Source organism: Bufo bufo, chromosome 6 (genome assembly GCF_905171765.1).
Source record: "Bufo bufo chromosome 6, aBufBuf1.1, whole genome shotgun sequence".
Lineage (NCBI taxonomy): Eukaryota > Metazoa > Chordata > Amphibia > Anura > Bufonidae > Bufo > Bufo bufo.
Genome location: NC_053394.1, coordinates 384,456,057 through 384,474,827, shown reverse-complemented (window position 1 = coordinate 384,474,827; position 18,771 = coordinate 384,456,057). Strand labels below are relative to the sequence as shown.

The 18,771-nt window shown below is 44.6% G+C and overlaps 1 pseudogene; it reads right to left on the bottom strand.

Annotated features, from left to right (window-relative positions):
• Positions 1 to 18,771, bottom strand: part of LOC121003521 — a 342,146-nt pseudogene that overhangs the window by 251,672 nt on the left and 71,703 nt on the right.

The window sequence follows — 18,771 nt, the reverse complement described above, 5'->3', positions numbered from 1 at the left end:
CCATGTAGCAGAGCTGTGTATGTGTAATGTTCAGTTACTACAGCGGAGTCTTTGTCATGTCCATGTAGCAGAGCCGGCGATGTAATCTGCTGGTATCGGGGCTCTGTGTGTGCTCAGGAGATGTTTAGGGGTAACTCTGTCCCTTTTCTCCATATCAGTTATTAGAAATGATGTCAGCGATATCTTATGTCGGGGCAGATGTAGGATTTCCGCTGTGGGGGAAAAGGAGGAATAAACTTCTCTTCTGTTATTCCTAGTGTTAGCACATAAATGGCCGCGCTGTGTCTTATCGCTGGGGATTTTCTTTGTAGTTGATTTGAGCTTGTCTGCTGCTCCAATAGGGGAACATGGGCCCCGTTCTCATGACTGGCAGGGGCCCCCAGCGGATGGACCCCACAATCAGTGGACAGGAGATAAGTTCCCTTGTTTCAGTCTTGTATGAATTGAATTTCAAAGATGAGATTTTATTCTTTGGAGATTAGAAAAAACGCATCCAGCGACGCTGGAGAACGGCGGAAATGTCGGACAGATTGTGATCGGAGGCAGGACAGGCTCGGGGAGGTAAAGCGGTGATTAGTGTGACGGGGGATGGGGAGAAGGCGGGAAGGTTGTCCTCAGTGACAGCGGTAAAGCAGGTTATGTGGGAAGAGCAGCGAGTAGTAACGTAGAGAGGCTGAGAGGACGGCGGCTCCGAGCTTCATCTAACGCTGCCGATGGTTTAGAGATAAGAGGCACAGTCCTCAGCTGAGATGAGGGGTGTCAGACGGGGTCGGGGGGGCAGAGGGAGGTAAAGGTATGAAATAATTATTTGGGGTTTTGGGACAGAGGCGAGGTAATAGAAGTGAAGAAGTCCTGCTGTGAGGAGGTGGGAGCAGACATGGAGCTGCTTCTCTGTAGGCCATGAAGTCTTCCTTGGGTGGGATTTCTTCCGGCTTCGTTCTGGACTCTGGAAGCTTTTCTGTTTGGTTTGTGTCGGGGCTGGGGATGGATTTGTTGGGTTCTGCTCTGTGTGAGACGCAGGGGTGAGAGCTTGTGGTGTTCTAGAAGACAGCGGCTGCATCATGAAGAGAAGACATGACCTGCACTGATGATCTGGCCACCTACTTCAGAGACAAGATTGGTTACATCCGGCAGGAAAAGCGTGCGATTTTTTTATGCGAGTGCTGTCAGTTTAGTATGCGATTGCGTCGCGTTCTTGCGGTTTTCCCGCGCGTGTGATATGCGGATGGCATGCGTTTTCACGCGCGTGAAAAAACTGATCCATCCACTACATTCACCTGTAACTGCAAACACCTATTAATACCCCCAGCATGCAGTGTTTTGTTGGACAGCTCCATTTTTTTGTTGAGTGGTTGGTGTGTGTGTTTGTTATTGGATTATCCTTTGCAGGATGTAAACTTTCACCCTGTCATCAACTGACCATGTCTTTTTGCACTGGCTGGTCTCCCGCTGTTTTGGAGAGCAGCCAGAAATTATTGAGGAGGAGCCGCGGAGGAAGCGTATGTGGGTGCATCCTATACTTTGCGGGCCAGCAAAGGTCTCTTAGTTGGCCTGTACGCTGAGCTCCGTGCGCACCCTCCAAAGTTCTTCAATTATTGCCGCATGTGGGTGTCTACGTTTGATCTGCTGTTGGAGGAGTGGAGGCCTTCCTTAACTTTCCAGGACACCAATATGCGCCGGAGTGTGTCACCTGAAGAACGGCTTATTATTACTTTAAGGTAAGACTATATACACTGCTCAAAAAAATAAAGGGAACACAAAAATAACACATCCTAGATCTGAATTAATTAAATATTCTTCTGAAATACTTTGTTCTTTACATAGTTGAATGTGCTGACAACAAAATCACACAAAAATAAAAAAATGGAAATCAAATTTTTCAACCCATGGAGGTCTGGATTTGGAGTCACACTCAAAATTAAAGTGGAAAAACACACTACAGGCTGATCCAACTTTGATGTAATGTCCTTAAAACAAGTCAAAATGAGGCTCAGTAGTGTGTGTGGCCTCCACATGCCTGTATGACCTCCTTACAACGCCTGTGCATGCTCCTGATGAGGTGGCGGACGGTCTCCTGAGGGATCTCCTCCCAGACCTGGACTAAAGCATCTGCCAACTCCTGGACAGTCTGTGGTGCAACGTGACGTTGGTGGATAGAGCGAGACATGATGTCCCAGATGTGCTCAATTGGATTCAGGTCTGGGGAACGGGCGGGCCAGTCCATAGCATCAATGCCTTCATCTTGCAGGAACTGCTGACACACTCCAGCCACATGAGGTCTAGCATTGTCTTGCATTAGGAGGAACCCAGGGCCAACCGCACCAGCATATGGTCTCACAAGGGGTCTGAGGATCTCATCTCGGTACCTAATGGCAGTCAGGCTACCTCTGGAGAGCACATGGAGGGCTGTGCGGACCTCCAAAGAAATGCCACCCCACACCATTACTGACCCAATGCCAAACCGGTCATGCTGGAGGATGTTGCAGGCAGCAGAACGTTCTCCACGCCGTCTCCAGACTCTGTCACGTCTGTCACATGTGCTCAGTGTGAACCTGCTTTCATCTGTGAAGAGCACAGGGCGCCAGTGGCGAATTTGCCAATCTTGGTGTTCTCTGGCAAATGTAGGGTTGTTGCGGGTATCGAAATTTCGATACCCAATCGATACTTTTGTCCCGGTATCGATACGATACCGGGATTTCCGTTTTTTCGATACTGGGCTGCGCTTCTGCGCAGTCTAGTATCTCTGAACATGAGCGCGCTGCTATCGGCGCGCTCATGTTCTCTCTCAGCAGCACGGGGAGAAGGAAGCTGTCCTCCCTCCCCCCTGTGCTGCTGCCGCTGCCACCAATGAGAAGAGAGGGGCGGAGGAGGGGCGGCAATGAGAAGAGAGGGGCGGAGGAGGGGCGGCAATGAGAAGAGAGGGGGTGGAGGAGGGGCGGCAATGAGAAGAGAGGGGCGGAGGAGGGGCGGGCGCACTGCGCCCCCAATGATAGGATTACTATCGGAGCGATGGGAGGAGACATCAGCTTCACTAGTGGGCGTTCCTTTTCCCTGCGCTGCGATTGGACAGCGCTACAGCCAGGGAGAAGGAACGCCCACTAGTGAAGCTGATGTCTCCTCCCATCGCTCCGATAGTAATCAGCATGTGGAGCAGGAGAGGAGACAGTAATGGGGCACTGCGGGCGAACGGAGCGGCGCCCAGGACTAAATGGTGAGTGCTGAGACATCGCTGGGCGCCGCTCTGTGTGGCCTAATAGTGAAAGTCTGGACTCATATACAGTAGTCAGTCTTTAACACATACAGGAGGCGGGTGCCGGCAGCAGAATCGCATTGCCGGCACCCTGCCCCTGACAGGGAGCTGCGATCAGCGGCAGTTAACTGCCGCTGATCTGCTAGTACCCGCCTCCTGTATAAAGGGGTAAAATCATTGGTGGTGCAGTGTGCCCCCCCCCTCAATCCCCCCATCCCATTAAAATCATTGGTGGCACAGTGCGCCGGCCCCTCTCAACCCTCCAGTATTAAAATCATTGGTGGCAGTGGCCACAGGGACCTCTCCACTCCCCCTCATTGGTGGTGCAGTGGCAGCTTCTGATCGGAGCCCCAGCTGTGTAAGCCTGGGGCTCCGATCGGTTACCATGGCAGCCAGGACGCTACAGAAGCCCTGGTTGCCATGGTAACATCCCTGATGCTGTGTGCACAAAGCACAGAGCAGCAGGGACAGTGTGGAGTCCTATTCACCCTGATAGAGATCTATCAGGGTGAATAGGAAAAGGGATGAAAGATCCCAGGTTCTAGCCCCTAAGGGGGGAAATAGTTATTAAATAAAAAGTGAAAAAAAAAAAAAAACACTAAAATATGAAGTATAAATCACCCCCCTTTTCCCAATTTCACATATAAAATATATAAATAAACATATTACATCGCCACGTCAGAAAAGTACAAACTATTAAAATATAAAAAAAAAATCTAGGTGGTGAATGCCGGAACAGAAAAAATAAAATAAAAACTGCGCGATTCGCCATTTTTAAAAATGAGGAATGCACGTGGCTTTTTTTGTTTATTTTTTTCGCGTGGTATCGAATGGTATCGAGTATCGCAATACTTTTTCATGGTATCGAAACCGAATCAAAAATTTGGTATCGCAACAACTCTAGGCAAATGCCAAACGTCCTGCACGGTGTTGGGCTGTAAGCACAACCCCCACGTGTGGACGTCGGGCCCTCATATCACCCTCATGGAGTCTGTTTCTGACCATTTGAGCAGACACATGCACATTTGTGGCCTGTTGGAGGTCATTTTGCAGGGCTCTGGCAGTGCTCCTCCTGTTTCTCCTTGCACAAAGGCGGAGGTAGCGGTCCTGCTGCTGGGTTGTTGCCCTCCTACGGCCTCCTCCCCGTCTCCTGATGTACTGGCCTGTCTCCTGGTAGCGCCTCCATGCTCTGGACACTACGCTGACAGACACAGCAAACCTTCTTGCCACAGCTCACATTGATGTGCCATCCTGGATAAGCTGCACTACCTGAGCCACTTGTGTGGGTTGTAGACTCCGTCTCATGCTACCACTAGAGTGAAAGCACCGCCAGCATTCAAAAGTGACCAAAACATCAGCCAGGAAGCATAGGAACTGAGAAGTGGTCTGGGGTCACCACCTGCAGAACCACTCCTTTATTGGGGGTGTCTTGCTAATTGCCTATAATTTCCACCTGTTGTCTATCCCATTTGCACAACAGCATGTGAAATTGATTGTCACTCAGTGATGCTTCCTAAGTGGACAGTTTGATTTCACAGAAGTGTGATTGACTTGGAGTTACATTGTGTTGTTTAAGTGTTCCCTTTATTTTTTTGAGCAGTGTATGTTCTCTGACTAATACTTGAATGACACCCTGTTTTCAAATACATAGTTGTTTGGTCAATGGCCTATGTCTTCTAAACTTTTCATCTCATATGCCTAAGTACGTAAATTTAGTAGACCTGTATTTAAACTCGTTTATTTTTTAGTGATAAACTGTGTGTGCTTAGATTAGTCACACCAGAATCCAGTTCCGCAGGGGTTAATAATTCAAATGCTGCCTGTAATGATGAGGACACTTCACCTGTGTGTATATGTTAATTGTCTCGAACTTTCTGAAGCTAAATGCTATTCCTTATTTAGTTTTATCTAAGAATATAGAGCATAGGTTTAAAAAATCTACCACTATGTGCTCGTTTCATTTATACTTACCAGCCACATTGCCATTAAATAATGTCAAGGAATGTGCTCGATTTCTAAACATATGCTATGAAAGTGTATAATTAGAATTTATTTTTCTTTTCAGATATCTGGCGTCTGGAATTTCTTTTTCGTCTTTACATTTTGATTTTCGAATGGGCACCTCCGCAATTGCTGGCGTGGTACGTGCTACATGTGCCGCCATTTGGTTGACACTGAAGGCTTCCGTGCTGCCACAACCAACCAGGCAGCAGTGGCTTGATATAGCCCATGGCTTCCAGGAGAGGGCTCAATTCCCAAATTGTATTGGTGCCCTTGACGGGAAGCACATACGGGTTAAGAAGCCACCGAACTCGGGGTCCCAATACTATAATTATAAGCAGTTTTTGGCCTCATGCACACGACCGTTGTTTTAGTCCGTGTCCGTTGTTCCGTTTTTCGTGATTTTCTGCCGACCCATTGACTTTCAATGGGTCCGTTGAAAACTCGGCTAATGCACCGTTTGCCATACCCGTCCGTGGTTCCAGTCCGTCAAAAAAATATAACCTGTCCTATTTTTTTCCACTGATAACGGTTTGCGGACCCATTCAAGTCAATGGGACCGCGAAAAAGCGCGGAAGCACAACAGAAGCCATCCGTCTGTCATCCACGTTTTTTCGCGGATCAGTTGCCTGGCAACCTGTGGCTCAGAACTTTTGCCAATTGAAAAAAAAAAATTGTACAGGAAGTTCCACCTGCCAGATTTCAAACTGTGGTGATTTCTGGACACATGCCAGAGAGAGTTGGTGCATTTTGCCAGAGAAGGCTTGATTTTGACTTCAAAAATGCCAAAGTGGGATGTTGAAAGGCTAGTAACCTTGGTGCAGGAAAGGCCCGAGCTGTGGGACACACGCACCAATGTCTATCTGGATCGGGTGAAGAAGGAGGTTGCCTCGGAGAAAGTGGCGCGGCGTATGAGGCGTGCAGAATGGGAAAAAGCCGATGCCAGGGGTCGTGCGGAATTAGGTAAGTGTCTTGGCTCTTATGTTGTTGCTAGTACTTACATCTCTTCAGATTCATGTCCCTTTTGTGGGCAGGCTTAATTCTGATGTGGTATGGACATGTTTTATGGTTTGTTAAGGCACTTTTTACCTCACAAGCACATGTTTTAATGGCTGTCCCAACCTTACCTCACGCCCACAGTAGTACTGTATACCCAGCATGCTTGTGCAGTATTTTGGTGACGCACGTAAGGGCCTTATTACCTCACAAGCACATGTTTTAATGGCTGTCCCAACCTTACCTCATGCTTACAGTAGTACTGTATACCCAGCATGCTTGTGCAGTATTTTGGTGACGCACGTGACCCTGTTTAAATTAATGTGTATTACTTCACATATACTAAACTTTTTAGAAAACAAAGGCCTAGCATAAATTATCTTGTCCTTACTGGATAGATAGAAACATAGGATAGCCACAGCTGCCATAGTGTACCATGTGCTGTCTATTTGGCCCTTGTTTTGTTGTTTATTTGCCCTTTTTTTTGGGGGGGGGGGGGGGGGGAACCATAATGTGAAACATGTTTTATGTTATTGTGTGGAATGACTGTTTCTTGTTTGCTGCTTTCACAGTTTAAAAAAACTAAGACCCGCTGGAACAGTTGCCGCGACCAATTCCGGCGTGAGTGAAAACGAAAGGGGCCGGAGTGGTGAGGGCTCATCACGAAAAAGGGCATACATCTATTCCTCCCACCTTCAATTTCTGAGGCCCGTGATGGACTTGAGGCCGTAAGTTTTTTGATTAAAAATTTAAAGTTAATTTAATCTGTTATATATGTAATTGCCCACTGTCAGAATATCAAATTATTTACTTAGAAAATTTTTAATAGATTTTTTTAATTAACATTTTGAATATAGGTTATCTTTGAAAAATTTTTTCCTCACACTAATTTCACTTTGAAAACAATTATTATACCTTTTCAGAGGGGTTGAAATGCAATTTGGGTACAATGCATGCACCGGCATTGTATATATACCCTTTTCAAAAAAAGGTGCTGTGCAGACATGGCGATATTTTGAGGCATCACTTGTGTGGTGTGTGAAAATGCCAGCCTGCTGTAAGATTGTGCAATTTTGATGCTACACTGGCCCAATAGAAATGATAGCTTCTGTGTAAAATCAGAACGCATAGCCAGGCAAGTGCATATACATTTGGTGTAAATGTCCTCCATGTTTGCAAGGAGATGATAGTGATGAGCAACTTTGGACCTCTTTAAAATAGGCAACGTCCCGTTGTAGATGACTGTTTATCCCGCTGCCAATCTAATATTGAGCTTCTGCGCGGGCCTTTCAGCACTGCCGGGGTCACATTCATTTTTATTCATTTATGATGCTCTGTTAACCCTTTACACAATTGAAATTTCTAGTAGAACCCTGGCATAATAATAATGCCAGTCTAATCCCATACATTCATGAACTGTTAAGGGGTACCTACCATCATAAATCTATAGAATGATATGTCACCCCGGCAGTGCTGGTAGGTCATGGCGGAAGTGGAGTTGGGGATTTGCAGCATCAGTAACGCTCCTTTGCAAGTGAGGTGATAATTTTTTGAAATAAATATCCCTCTTAAAATGGTTAGCGTAGAAAGGCTGAGTTTTGTAGAAATGTTTAACTTAAAATTTTAAGAGGATTTTCAGTTTTATGTAAATATATTTTTAAAAACAAACTGTTTCAGTTGATTGGGTAGGCGGCATAATCTTCTTGCTTTTTCTTGTTGAATTTTGCAATAGACATTTTTTGTCATAATTGTGTTCTCCACCTGGTGAGTGAAACTATGTCAACAAAGGATTTTGGTCATCTTTGTTTTATAAAAAAAAGTAAGATGACGATGTTGTCTGGCTCATCAAGTTGTTTGTTAAAATAAATTGTTCCCTCAATTTACATTGTTGTTTGCATTTTTTAGAAATAATGCAATTAATGAACACTATCGTCATGTTAACCACCTCAGCCCCCTTAGCTTAAACACCCTTAATGACCAGGCCACTTTTTACACTTCTGACCTACACTACTGTGGCGAAACCCACCTCGCCACTGGGTTTTGGAGAGGCCTGTTTACCAGCCTCTTGCCCTACGACTATGGCCCCGGGACATATTACCCTTCAAGAACAGTGTAACAGAACTATGCCGCATGTCTGAACTGTTAATAGGACCGAACGCGGTCAGCAGTGTATACTAAAGATTCTGTGGAACTAAAATCGGATGCGCAAATACACGAACACCGCTGACCCTTACCTTCTTCCATACGGAACTTTCAGCTCCAGAGACTAAGTCCCGTTCGAAGATGGGACTTAGTCATTTTTCTGCATGAAATTGACCGACCGCACAGCCCAAATCTATGGAACTGTTTTGGGCAGGAAATTGTGCTTGCGGTCGGTCATAAAGGACTTCCACTTAACTTTTGATCCGCTGGAGGGATTTGTGTGATTTTTGGAAGTGGTTATATTTGATGTATACTGAGTTTAAATATGTAATTTTTATGGAGATGGAATGTATGGTTTTAAAGTTATAGAGTATGTTTAAAAACTGTATTTTTACTGTCTGTGATAGTTATGTTAATCCATAATTATATCACAGTGTGTGTTTGGGTGGGGATTCCTGTCCGGTTGTCTCTCTGTGTGTATTGGCGATGTCCTTTGTCCTGAGAGATAATTGAATTACTTCTCGGTTGTCTCCAGGACAGAGGATATTGTGTATTCGTCTGTCTGTGATGATTGCATCAACCCAGTGTGAGGTAATTCTATCACGGACAGAGGGGAGGATTTTGTGGGGATGTGTTGTAATATATTGATTGGTTGTATTTCAAACCCCTGTGGGCAGTACTATGTTTTTGGTTTGTGAATAAAAGAGGCTGTACGTGAAGTACAGGCAGTTCCTGTTTTAACCCTCAAGGTGAAGTGTCGTCTCATTCTTGGGGGAGGATTTATGGTATGCTGTCCCAGTTTGACTGCTAGGAGTGAAAACCTATTCGTATGGTTCCTATTCAACTGTCTACAGCATTCAGAGGCTTGAAGAGGATTTATAGGCTTCTTCGGTTCGGTGATTGTGGCGTCTTCCAGAGTGCTTGTAACCCTCAGGAAAACGGTAGGAGCATCGTCAACGGAGGTACCCAGTCGGGGTGCCAGTTGATCCGTTACTACTTTCACCGTTTATTGCTCGGTCATGCAACTTACCACCCAAATGAATTTTACCTCCTTTTCTTCTCACTAATAGAGCTCATTTGGTGGTATTTCATTGCTGCTGACCTTTTTTACTTTTTTTGTTATTAATCGAAATTTAAAGATTTTTTTGCAAAAAAATGACATTTTTCACTTTCAGTTGTAAAATTTTGCAAAAAAAACGACATCCATATATAAATTTTTCTCTAAATTTATTGTTCTACATGTCTTTGATAAAAAAAAAATGTTTGGGTAAAAAAAAAATGGTTTGGGTAAAAGTTATAGCGTTTACAAACTATGGTACAAAAATGTGAATTTCCGCTTTTTGAGGCAGCTCTGCCTTTCTGAGCACCTGTCATGTTTCCTGAGGTTCTACAATGCCCAGACAGTACAAACACCCCACAAATGACCCCATTTTGGAAAGTAGACACCCTAAGGTATTCGCTGATGGGCATAGTGAGTTCATAGAACTTTTTATTTTTTGTCACAAGTTAGCGGAAAACGATGATTTTTTATCTTTTTTTTCATACAAAGTCTCATATTCCACTAACTTGTGACAAAAAATAAAAAGTTCTAGGAACTCACTATGCCCATCAGCGAATACCTTGGGGTGTCTTCTTTCCAAAATGGGGTCACTTGTGGGGTAGTTATACTGCCCTGGCATTCTAGGGGCCCAAATGTGTGGTAATGAGTTTGAAATCAAAATCTGTAAAAAATGGCCGGTGAAATCCGAAAGGTGCTCTTTGGAATGTGGGCGCCTTTGCCCACCTAGGCTGCAAAAAAGTGTCACACATGTGGTATCTCCGTACTCAGGAGAAGTTGGTCAATGTGTTTTGGGGTGTCATTTTACATATACCCATGCTGGGTGAGAGAAATATCTTGGCAAAAGACAACTTTTCCTATTTTTTTATACAAAGTTGGCATTTGACCAAGATATTTATCTCACCCAGCATGGGTATATGTAAAATGACACCCCAAAACACATTGCCCAACTTCTCCTGAGTACGGAGATACCACATGTGTGACACTTTTTTGCAGCCTAGATGCACAAAGGGGCCCACATTCCTTTTAGGAGGGCATTTTTAGACATTTGGATACCAGACTTCTTCTCACGCTTTGGGGCCCCTAAAATGCCAGGGCAGTATAAATACCCCACATGTGACCCCATTTTGGAAAGAAGACACCCCAAGGTATTCAATGAGGGGCATGGCGAGTTCCTAGATTTTTATTTTTTTTTGGCACAAGTTAGCGGAAATAGTTTTTTTTTTTGTTTTTACGCACAAAGTCTCCCTTTCCGCTAACTTGGGACAAAAATTTAAATCTTTCATGGACTCAATATGCCCCTCAGCGAATACCTTGGGGTGTCTTCTTTCCAAAATGGGGTCATTTGTGGGGTGTTTGTACTGCCCTGGCATTTGAGGGTCTCCGCAATCATTACATGTATGCCCAGCATTAGGAGTTTCTGCTATTCTCCTTATATTGAGCATACGGGTAATGCGATTTTTTTTTTCCGTTCAGCCTCTGGGCTGAAAGAAAAAATGAACGGCACAGATTTCTTCATTCGCATCGATCAATGTGGATGAAAAAATCTCTGCCAAAAAAAAAAAATGGAGGGGAAAGGCGTCTGCCAGGAAATAGGAGCTCCGCCCAACATCCATACCCACTTAGCTCGTATGCCCTGGCAAACCCGATTTCTCCATTCACATCAATCGATGTGAATGAATAAATCATTGCCGGGATTTTATTATTTTTTTATATACAAAGTGTTTGCCAAAGTATATCAACACCGCCACCTCCTCAGCTCATATGCCTCGGCAAACGTATCTTTTACTGCAGAGGAGAAATCTCGTCTTGCAGCGCCGCATACACCGACTTGTGTGTAATCTGACAGCAGCGCAATGCTTCTGTCCGAATGCACATCAGTGCTGCAGCTAGTCGATCGGTTGGTCCACCTGGAAGGTAAAAAAAACAAAACAAAAAAGAAAAAACCAGGCCGCAACGCAATAAATTTATTAACTTTATAATAACTTTTGAACATAACATATAAACTTTATTGAACTGAACGTTAACTTTTATACTCACCGGTGATTTTTTTTTTTTTTTTTTTACCTTTATAGAACAAACCTCTCCTTCCCCATGGGACAATGTGCAAAGCACAAATCGCCCAAAGAGGTGGCGAAGTACGTTATGCACTTTATCCCAGGTGAAAGGAGAAGTTTGCAGCAGCTGTGAGAGAAAGGGCCCTAATAGCCCTGTGTGCCTGTCCTGTGAGATGCAATCCCTATGTTAAGTGTACCTGTGTGTGGTACTTCCGGAAACACTCTCCTAAGCATAGGGCAGGGTGGTCAGGACATTCAGGACAGAAATAGCGGGTGTCATGCCTTATTCCACTCCTGCTACAGACACAACATTTTTTTCGGGGTGGCGGTTGGGTTGAGGTACCAGGAACGACACTGGGGAAATGTTGCTCGTGTAGACGGCTAACTACACTGGTGGTTGGGGCCACGGAACCTCCTGGATACAGGAGGTTCTCGATGATCTCTTCCTGGAATTTGAGGAAGGATCGTGTTCTCCCAGCCTTACTGTAGAGAACAAAACTATTATATGCAGCCAATTGAATCAAATATACAGACACCTTCTTATACCAGCGTCTGGTGCGTCGGGAAACTAAATAGGGAGCCAACATCTGGTCATTGAAGTCCACCCCTCCCATGAGCGCATTATAGTCGTGGACACAGAGGGGCTTTTCAATGACATGGGTTGCCCTTTCAATTTGGATTGTCGTGTCTGCGTGAATGGAGGAGAGCATGTAAACCTCACGCTTGTCTCTCCATTTCACCGCGAGCAGTTCTTGGTTACACAAGGCAGCCCTCTCCCCCCTTGCAAGACTGGTGGTAACGAGCCGTTGGGGGAAGCCCACGCGACTAGGTCGCACGGTGCCACAGGCGCCAATCTGTTCTAGGAACAAATGCCTGAAGAGGGGCACACTTGTGTAAAAATTGTCCACATAAAGATGGTACCCCTTGCCAAATAAGGGTGACACCAAGTCCCAGTGATGAATCGGGTTCGTGGACCAATATGACCGCAATTTATGCTTTTTAGTTAGACCCATGTTGAGGAGAAGGCCCAGAAAAATTTGAATTTCGGAAACTTGGACTGGTTTCCACCGGAAAGGCTGGGCATAAAAGCTTCCCGGGTTGGCGGATATAAATTGTGTGGCATACCGATTTGTTTCTGCCACGACTAAGTCCAAGAGCTCCGCAGTCAAGAACAGCTCAAAAAATCCCAGGGCCGAACCGATCTGAGCTGTCTCAACCCGAACTCCAGACTGGGCGGTGAAAGGGGGAACTACAGGTGCGGCTGAAGTTGGTGACTGACAATCAGGGTTTGCCAGCACCTCAGGGACTCTAAGGGCTCTACGGGCCTGTCTGCGCAGTGGCTGCGACGGGGTAACTACTGCACGTGCCACCGTGCCAGCTTCAACTGCCCTTCTGGTGCTCGCCACTTCACCAGGTTGTACGGCAGTGCTGGTACTAGGTCCAGGATGGGCTGCGCTGCTGGTGTATGCCTCACCACGTAATCCGACAGCGCCAGCCCCACTCTGCTGCCCTTGAAACGGATCCTGCACAACCTGTGGTCTAGCGACACGGGGCCTGGTACGCCTGGTGCTATCAGGGACCTCAACCTCCTCGTCCGAACTTTGGGTCAGAGTGCCACTGCTTTCTACAGGTTCATATTCTGACTCACTAGATTCGTCAGATGAGGGTTCCCATTCCTCATCCGACTGGGTCAGAATCCTGTAGGCCTCTTCAGAAGAATACCCCCTGTTTGACATTTGGACTACTAAATTTAGGGGTATTCCCTGAGACTACCCAAGAAAAAAAGCTAGCCTGTCTTACAAAGGCGAGGCTAGCGAAGTACCGGAGGCCACTGCGGTTGATAAAAAATATCAAAACTGATTTTTTTATCGCCGCAGTGCGTGTAAAGTGAATGTGCAGTGATCAAAAAAAAAATATTTTTTGTCACTGCGGTGGGGCGGGCGTGGGTGAATGCACGTGTGGGCGACCGATCAGGCCTGATCGGGCAAACACTGCGTTTTGGGTGGAGGGCGAGCTAAGGTGACACTAATACAATTATAGATCTGACCGTGATCAGTTTTGATCACTTACAGATACTATAAAAGTACAAATGCTGATTAGCGATACGCTAATCAGCGAATAAAAGTGACTGCGGTGCGGTGCGGTGGGCGCTAACTGACGCTAACTACCTAACCAAGGGGCCTAAACTATCCTAAAACCTAACAGCCAATACTAGTGGAAAAAAAGTGACAGTTTACACTGATCACTTTTTGTCTTTCACTAAGTGATTGACAGGGGGCGATCAAGGGGTTAATTTGGATGATGGGGGTGATGGAAGGTGATCTGGGGCTAAGGGCAGTGTTTGGTGGGTACTCACAGTTCAGTCTGCTCCTCTGCTGGATCCAACCGACGAAAAGGACCAGCAGAGGAGCAGACAAGCCATTTAACACCTTATATTTACTAATATAAGGTGTTAGATGGCTTCTGATTCGGTTTTTTAAAAATCAGCAACCTGCCAGCAACGATCATTGGCTGGCAGGTTGCTGATGCAATACTCCTCGAACTTTTGCCGGCCCGCGATGCGCATGCGCGGGCCGGCTGTGACCGAAATCTCGCGTCTCGCGATAGGACGCGCCGGCGCATCCAGGAGGAATCAATCAACCACTTCCAGGACGCGTCGCTGCGTTCGGCGGTCCGGAGGTGGTTAAAATGGTTTAAAAATGAAATTAAACAAAGAGAAAAACCAAACACCAACTCCATCAGTAAAGAAGTCATTTTTGTTGTCTCGTGCAAACCTACAGTATCTTAAAAACGCAACAAAATCCCAAATAACCTAAATTGCGTGGCCACTCACACGACTTACCAACACTGCACCCGCCATTCTTCTGGCCCCAATCCACCCAACGAGTGTGAATTGTGGAATTTTTTAAATGACAGATTGCGCAAAAAAGCAAAAATTGAAAATTCACTATTGCCTTTTGTGAGATACCACAGGGGTGCTCAACGTGCATCCTTTCTGCTGTTGCAAACATGCAGCTCACAACATGCTCTTGTGTAGGCTGAAAGATGTAGCTTGTCTGGGAATGATGTGAGTAGGACTTTAGCAACAGCTTGATGGGCGCAGGTTGAGCTGCCTAGATCTACATTGGACTTGAAATCAGCATTTGGTTAGCTCCACGATGTGTCAAGGGCCAGCAGGCTTTGTTTTTTTCTATTGGATATTAGCACAGTGTCCAAAACAACAGTCCTAAAATGGTTGGTTGATGCTTGGTGTACTTACTGTTTAATGAAGGTGTAACTTTACCATTAGGCTCCCCTTTGAAATTAATGCTACCTCACCTTATATAATAGACCTACAGCACTATGTTTGAAGATAGGATTTTGTGTGTTTGTTTATTAAATTTGACCTAAACATGAATTTTTGTTTGTATTTTGTTGTATCTATATACAGTACTGTGGACAACCTGGAAGAACCCGAGGACTCGGATGTTGGTGGAGAGGAAACTCCTCCAGTTTTTTTGCCAGAGCCAAGTCCCACACCAACACCAGCTGAAGAGTCCACTCAACCGGCCATGGCAACAACAGTCGTGACAGAAGGGAGTCCTCAGACATCCCCACAGCGCCGGCCAAGGACAAGAAGGAGTGCCCGCCAGTCAACCTCTGGGCTAGTAACTCGGGAAATGATTGATGCCCGGGTTATTGAGTTCCTAGCCCAGAGGAGGAGTGAGGGCCAGGAGGAAGCCTTGCTAAGGGGTCTCGCCCACTTATTGCGTGGTGTCCCCAGAGAAAGGCACAATTTATGTGTAGCCGGGGTGGCTATAGTTTTTGAACTTTTCTCACAGGAAAATGCTGGCGATATTCATACACAATTGAATAATTTACGGATACAAAACATGCCCCAACAAACACACCATGTCACCAGCTACCACCCACAACCACCCCATGGCCAACCTACTTATGGGCCGAATCCTTTCCGCTGGCCAACAGTTTCAAATCTGCCAGCAGCACATCCATCTTCTGTAGGCCCTTTGCCATCAGAGGCCCATCGACCTCAGCCAAAACAGGCCGTGTCCTTTTCAAACCCTGGCCAGTTCAGTCTGGATTTGTTTGATTTATAATTAAGTGTATTGATCATTAATAACAAATTATGTTCTTTATTATGTGCAATAGTGTAATTCATGATTATATTGTGGTGTTTTTTTTTTGGGGGGGGGGCTTTGTTTCCACTAAAATTTACGTATTCAAAAAACAATTTGTCTGCGTTTATTTGTCAAATAAATGTATATTAGGTCAACCAAAAAAATGCATAACAATAAACAGCCCTCGACACACCAATCAACCTTTTTGGTTGAGAAGAATAAATAAAATTGATATAGTAAACACTAATGGGGGCCAATACAAATATATGTTTGGACCTGGATCAATATAACATCATTTTATTTGTTTGTAATAAAAATATAATGATCCAAAAAAAAAAAAGTATAAATAACAGACTGGTTTTTACATTATCCACCTTCAACTTTGTTTGGGATATTATGTTTGAAACAAACAATATGATGTAAGGATCCGTGTGAAAGCCTACATTTTCAATTTGGGATGTTCTGGCTTTGGAGACACATTATAAATTTTTAAATTCGTTTGATCTCATAAACACACACACACCATAATCAAAGTATTAACATTTGGCCCCGGTTTTGAATAAAGTTGGGGCCAAAGTCGCCGCTTGGCGGAAATTGATACTGGCCCAGACAGATCGAATCGCATTGATTAAGATGATTATATTGCCTATAGTTTTGTTCCCGATCTGTGCTTCTCCCATTTGGATTGATGATATGTTTTTCCATAGATTGGAGACTTTGATTAACGATTTAATTTGGGGAAGGAAGAGGGTCCGTATAAAGCAGAGATATCTTTGGTTGTCGGAGGCAGATTGTGGGCTGTCACTTCCTTTTTTTCAAGGTTATTTTTTGTGTGCACAGATACAGCGTTGTTGTTATTGGAAAGAGTGCTTACTTTCACTGTATTTATCTAAGGTTATTGATAGACCAATAGAGAACATATTTGCATATTTGGAGACTGGGTCTATGGAAATGGAGAGGTCCCTGTTGATCCCTTGCTCACTACAGAGGGTGTGGAATAGGTTGAAGGAGATCCTTAAAGTCTCCGACCTGTTCGCTTTTACCCCTCTGTGGGGGAACAGGGGGCTGGAGGAATTCTTCAAAATTACAGATTTTGGTTATTGGACACGAAATGGCATCAATAGGGTGTCTCATCTTTTTCAGGCAGGTCGTTTTAAGTCATTTTTGGAATTTGATTTTTCTGCTAGTTCACCATTAGATTTATTTAACTATGCACGATTGAAACACATATTTGAAGCATCTAAGGATAGGGGTGCTATTTTTCCACGAGAAAATATATTCTTTGATTACTGTGAAGCTCAGAAGGACGTGAAGGTGAAACTATCTAGTTTATATGCTAAGCTCCGATTGGCACTGGCAACCGTAACGCCTTTTAAAAGCCCTAGTAAGTGGGAGCAAGAGTTGAATTGCCCCCCACTACAGTGGCCTACTATCTATAGGAACGTGAAAAAGGCGACAGTTTCCAGTGCCCATAGGCTAATCCAATTTAAGATTCTCCATAGATTGTATTATACGCCCAAAACCCAAGGGAAATTCCCCCAAAATAAGGACCGGGACTGTTCCTGTCCTAAGTGTGGATATGTAAATGCGAACTATGTCCATTTGCTTTGGGGTTGCAATAAAATAAGAAAGTATTGGGATGAGTTTTTTTCTGCCCTTCAAAAGGAATCTTCAATGAACTATAACCGGGGATCTTGATAGTGATCTTTGGAGATTATGGCTCAGAGACGGAGGTTCCGCCCCAGGTTAGACGGATTTGGATGAGAGGATTGATGGTAGCGAAAGCTATACTGGTCAAGTATTGGGGATCTGTCTCCCTGCCCTTGTCAAGGGAGTGGGGTCTACTCTTACAACAAATTAAAATATACGAGGATATTGAAAGGAAGCGGAGAGATGCACGCAGGGCTATGTAACTATACATTATTTAATTTTGAGACTATCATACATTAACTGAACAGAGGGGACGACAGCCAAGGGGTGGGGGGGGGGATATAATGATGTTATATGACTGCTATATTAGATATATTATCGTGACAGAGATTGGTTTATGTATTGATTGTATGGTTTTCTAAAAGTAAAATAAAGATAACTTTTTAATAAAAAATAAAAAAAAGAGATGGACGAATCGTATCCCACGAAGCAGAATTTGATCCGAATTTCAGGATAAATTCGATTCGCCTAGAAGGCGAATTTCCTCGTGCTTCGTGTCAGCGAATCGATTTAACCTGAAATAGTATAAAAAACAAAAAAGTTCAAGCTTGCCTCCTCCATTTGCTCTCGACGGGCCGCCAGTTACCATCTTGTTTGAAGATCTCGTTACCGTCTTGTTTGGGGATCTCGGCCGAGGTCCCGTTTGGCGCGAGGTTACATCATCACGCCAGCCGGTGTGATGACGTCATAGGTCACCACGCCGGCCGGCGTGGTGACAGAATCTTGCGCCGCGCGGGATTTCGGCCGAGATCTTCAGGCAGGATTGCGGCGGCCGGCCCGTCGCGAGCAAATGGAGGCGGTAAGTTTGATTGAATTTTTTTTTATATTGTTAATTTTACACTCAGATGCCATGATCATGAATGAACGCGGTATCTGAGGGGTACAATGACGGGGGCGGCGCTATCGCAGCTCCCTGTCATTGCATTCGCTACTTACAAAAAATGCAGAAGTAATTCATCACAAAGCAAATTTTTTTAGTAAATTTCGTCAAATCAGCCGAATCTGACTTTTAAGAAATTCGCTCATCTCTATTACCTCATTGATAGCATGCCAACGTGTTTAAGTGTGTGTATTTCTGCGCATGATGTTCAAACTTGATACTGAATAAATTGTTGTTTTGTATCAAAAAAAAAAAAAAGTATTAACATTTTATTTATAAACATATCATCATTGCAAAAATATTCTGTACTTGAGGTATTAGAAGAATTTTGGAACCATAATCCAAAAATAAAAAATATGTTTTTCAAAGTGTACTTCAATAAACATATTGTCACGGCCATGGCTATGACCGTGACTCCTGAACCGCATGCGGTTGTCAGCGGTTTTCTTTGGTTGTCAATCACAGGTGAGGGCTGTGGTATTTGCCTCACCTGTGGTTGCCGCTGGCAACAGTATGTATGTGGCAGCGTAGCAGTCTGAGCTGTGCCATTGCAGCTTGCT